The sequence below is a fragment of the Dama dama genome, chromosome 19 (assembly GCF_033118175.1).
Source record: "Dama dama isolate Ldn47 chromosome 19, ASM3311817v1, whole genome shotgun sequence".
NCBI lineage: Eukaryota > Metazoa > Chordata > Mammalia > Artiodactyla > Cervidae > Dama > Dama dama.
The window spans coordinates 71,715,523-71,720,673 of NC_083699.1; positions in this window are offsets into that span (position 1 = coordinate 71,715,523).

Consider the following 5,151-nt stretch of genomic DNA (forward strand, 5'->3'; position numbering starts at 1 on the left):
GCCCCAACCCCGCCGTAGAAGGCGCCACCCTGGAACCGGCTCCGCGAGCATGCGCTACCGTCCACGCCCACCCCCTTGTCTGGAGAGTGAGCCAGCGCCCTGAACTGCGCAGGCGCGGTGCGCTCGGGCGCATGCCGGTGAAGACTCAGTCCTGGGTGGAGCTCCCTGCGCAAAGTCATTTTGAGGTCCCGTCTTCGGTTGTCGCGCGAGCTCCAGCTCTGCGCTCGGATGCCGGCTCGTGTTCGAGCTCTCGTCCCATGGGGCTGGGGGGGGGGTCGGACGGTGTAGGGTGGGCGACGTCCTGGTCCGGGATCGGAAACCGGCTGGGAGTGACAGAAATGGCTGGTTTCCGCCATTTCCCGGAGCAGGACCGGGAAAGCTTTCCTTTGCTTTTCTTGTAATAGTTCAGTAACCTTTCCAACCACACGGTGAAGTGTAAATCCTGTGTCATTCTTTCCAGGGCAGGGGGCGGCTGGAGCTGGAAAGGTAGAAGGAAGTGGTCAAAATCCTAGAGAAAGGAGGGCGGCGGGGGCCGGGGTCGGGTAGATGGTGTGAGTGGGTGTAGGTGTCAGATTAACAAGATGACGTTTCGGCGGCTGTATGCTGGTGATCATTGCACAGAAATGTGAACTGTTTAATACCACTGACTGTAGATTTATAAATGGTTAAGGTAATAAATTTGTGTATTTTATAATTGAAAAACAGCAGGAACACAAATTAGCAGTATAAGGAATGAAAAAGGAAGTACAGATGCTATAGATTTCTTTTAAGATAATAAACTGATATTATGAAACTTTGTCTAAAAAATTTAATAAATTAGATTCCTTGAACAGTTTGCCAAAACTGAACAGGAATGGTTAGATAAGCTGCATGGTTCCAGATCTTCTTAAAGAAATGATTTACATAATTTAAAATCTTGCAACGAATACTCCAGGAGCAGACAGCTTCACTATTAAATGCTTCCAAACATATAAGGAAAAATAATAATAGTGTTACACAAATTCTTCTAGAAACTAGAGAATACTGAAATACTTCTTAACTGGTTCTATGAGACCAGCATCGACCTGTTATAAAATACTAGTTGAGGCAGAAAGAAGTTAAAATGGCTGCAACAGAGAGCTTTTCTCAGCATGCAGTTCCGCGGAGTTAAGGCGTAGACCACAGCAGCTGAAGGACAGTGCACCCTGAGAAGATTTCAGGGTTTGGCAGTCTATGGTTTGGATACACAGGCCTCTAGGTGCATATCTCAGGAAGAATTTCAGTGACCCAGATCCCTGCATCCTCCCATACATAGAAAAGTACTAAAATCACTAACTTGAGATATCTGTTCTTTGTGATTAACAGTAATGTTTTACCAAGATACATGCTTGACTCTCTATTCCCAGGCCAAAATCGTATATAAACTGGCTTCTCCCTTAGTCTTTGGAGCAGTCTCCTCAGAGCCACTAACAGGCTGTCTCCCAAGCTATAGTGCTCAGCAAGACCCTGACTAAAGCATAAACTCACAACTCTTATGTGTTGTGTCTTTCTTTAACTGAACATAAGCAAAAATAATCCAAAATATATAAAATGATTATCATGACTGAGTGTGGTTTATACTAGAAATGACAGAATGTTTAACATTTAAAAATCAATATTCTTTCCACTTTACAGATTATGAGGGGAAAACATATGAGTACTACATAGGTGCTAGAAAAAATATTTCATAAAATTCAAGACCCACTAAACTCTCACAAAACTAGAAATAGAAATGTCTTAGTCTGTGAAAGGACACACGATAATATTTAATAACAAAATAGTGAATGCTTTCCTCCTGGATTCAGGCACAAGACAAGATTATCCTCTTATCAGCTTGTCTATTCAATTGGCAGTCTTATTTAATGCAAGAAGGCTAGAGAAAGACAAAGAAAGTGCAGACTAAACTGAAAACTAAAACTTTCATTATTTACAGCTGGCATGATTGTGTATGCAGATAATCCAAGATAATCCACAAAAAAGTACTACAATTACAAGGTGAATTTCTAAGGTCCCTAGATGAAGGCTCAATATGGTAACAACAGTTGGAAATCGTGATCTAAAAATTTTGTGTAGAATAGCACCAAGTAACATCAAGTGTCATCTGTCCTTTAGTAACTGAAAGAACAACTGAACAAACACTCAGGATACAGAATATCTAACAACACTGTCACACCCATGTTTTAGTTAACAATCAAAGTGTCCAAAATTTACCAAACAACTTCAGAGTACACCTTATTAAGGTCATATGAAATGTTACCCAGGGCAGACCATAGATTGCTCCATAAAATAAGCTGCAAAGATGGAAATCTTAGAGTTTGTGTTCTGACCATAGTGAAATAAAATTATAAATCAATACAATAAGAAGACTAAAAATGTCCCAATGTTTGGAAATTAAGCAGCATACTTCGGAGTAACCCACGGGTGAAAGGAAGAAACCAAAGAGATAACATTTTTAATTCCACACTGAATGTTAATGAAAACATATTGCTATGGACTGAATGTCTGCATAACTCCACAACTCATACTAACCCCAAGGTGATGGTATTAGGAACCGGAGCATTTCAGATGAGATAACACCGTGGGAGTATAGCCCTCATGAATGGGATTAATGCACTTATAAAACAGACCCTTAGTGAACGTGAGAAATAGATTTAAGGGACTAGATCTGATAGACAGAGTGCCTGATGAACTATGGACGGAGGTTCATGACATTGTACAGGAGACGGGGATCAAGACCATCCCCAAGAAAAAGAAATGCAAAAAAGCAAAATGGTTGTCTGAGGAGGCCTTAAAAATAGCTGTGAAAAGAAGGGAAGCAAAAAGCAAAGGAGAAAAGGAGAGATATATCCATCTGAATGCAGAGTTCCAAAGAATAGCAAGGAGAGATAAGAAAGCCTTCCTCAGCGATCAGTGCAAAGAAACAGACGAAAACAATAGAATGGGAAAGACTAGAGATCTCTTCAAGAAGATTAGAGATACCAAGGGAACATTTCATGCAAATGGGCTCAATAAAGGACAGAAATGGTATACACCTAACAGAAGCAGAAGATATTAAGAAGTGGCAAGAATACACAGAAGAACTATACAAAAAAGATCTTCACGACCCAGATAATCACGATGGTGTGATCACTCACCTAGAGCCAGACATCCTGGAATGTGAAGTCAGGTGGGCCTTAGGAAGCAACACTACAAACGAAGCTAGTGGAGGTGATGGAATTCCAGTTGAGTTGTCTCAAATTCTTAAAGATGATGCTATGAAAGTGCTGCACTCAATATGCCAGCAAATTTGGAAAAGTCAGTAGTGGCCACAGGACTGGAAAAGGTCAGTTTTCATTCCAATCCCAAAGAAAGGCAATGCCAAACAAAGAATGCTCAAACTACCGCATGATTGCACTCATCTCACACACTAGTAAAGTAATGCTTAAAATTCTCCAAGCCAGGCTTCAGCAATATGTGAACCGTGAACTACCAAATGTTCAAGCTGGTTTTAGAAAAGGCAGAGGAACCAGAGATCAAATTGCCAACATCTGCTGGATCATAGAAAAAGCAAGAGAATTCCAGAAAAAAACATATATTTCTGCATTATTGACTATGCCAAAGGCTTTGACTGTGTGGATCACAATAAACTGTGGAAAATTCTAAAAGAGATGGGAATACCAGACCACCTGACCTGCCTCTTATGCAGCTCAGGAAGGAACAGTTAGAACTGGACATGGAACAACAGACTAGTTCCAAATAGGAAAAGAAGTACATCAAGGCTGTATATTCTTACCATGCTTATTTAACTAATATGCAGAGTACATCATGAGAAACACTGGGCTGGAGGAAGCACAAGCTGGAATCAAGATCGCTTGGATAAATATCAATAACCTCAGATATGCAGATGACACCACCCTTATGGCAGAAAGTGAAGAGGAACTAAAGAGCCTCTTGATGAAAGTGAAAGAGGAGAGTGAAGAAGTTGGCTTAAAGCTCAACATTCAGAAAACTAAGATCATGGCATCCAGTTCCATCACTTCATGGCAAATAGATGGGAAAGAGGGGAAACAGTGTCAGACTTTATTTTTGGGGGGCTCCAAAATCACTGCAGATGGTGATTGCAGCCATGAAGTTAAAAGACGCTTATTCCTTCGAAGGAAAGCTATGACCAACCTAGAGAGCATATTAAAAAGCAGAGACATTACTTGGCCAACAAAGCTCCATCTGGTCAAGGCGATGGTTTTTCCAGTGGTCATGTATGGATGTGAGAGTTGGACTATAAAGAAAGCTGAGTGCCAAAGAATTGATGCCTTTGAACTGTGGTGTTGGAGAAGACTCTTGAGAGTCCCTTGGACTGCAAGGAGATCCAACCAGTCCATCCTAAAGGAGATCAGTCCTGGGTGTTCATTGATAGGACTGATGTTGAAGCTGAAACTCCAGTATTTGGCCACCTGATGAGAAGAGCTGACTCATTTGAAAAGACCTTGATGCTGGGAAAGATCGAAGGCCTGAGGAGAAGGGGACAACAGAGGATGAGATGGTTGGATGGCATCACCGAGACAATGGACATGGACTTGGGTGGACTCCGGGAGTTGGTGATGGACAGGGAGGCCTGGCGTGCTTTAGTTCATGGATCGCAAAGAGTCAGACATGACTGAGCCACTGAACTGAACTGAATGGGGCCAGATGCCATAATCTAGGTTTTTTTAATATTTAGTTTTAAGCAAAGTAAAGACAGAATGAAAGGCTTTATACTACAACTAATTTTTACTTTTATTTTTTCCATTTATTTTTATTAGTTGGAGACTGATTACTTTACAATATTGTAGTGGTTTTTGTCATACATTGACATGAATCAGCCATGGATTTACATGTGTTCCCCATCCTGATCCTGCCTCCTAACTCCCTCCCCACCCCATCCCTCTGGGCTTTCCCAGGGCACCCGCCTTGAGCACTGTCTCATGCATCCAACCTGGGCTGGTGATCTGTTTCACCCTAGATAATATGCATGTTTTGATGCTGTTCTCTCAAAACATCCCACCCTCGCCTTCTCCCACAGAGTACAAAAGTCTGTTCTGTACATCTGTGTCTCTTTTTCTGTTTTGCATATAGGGTAATCGTTACCATCTTTCTAAATTCCATATATATGTGTGA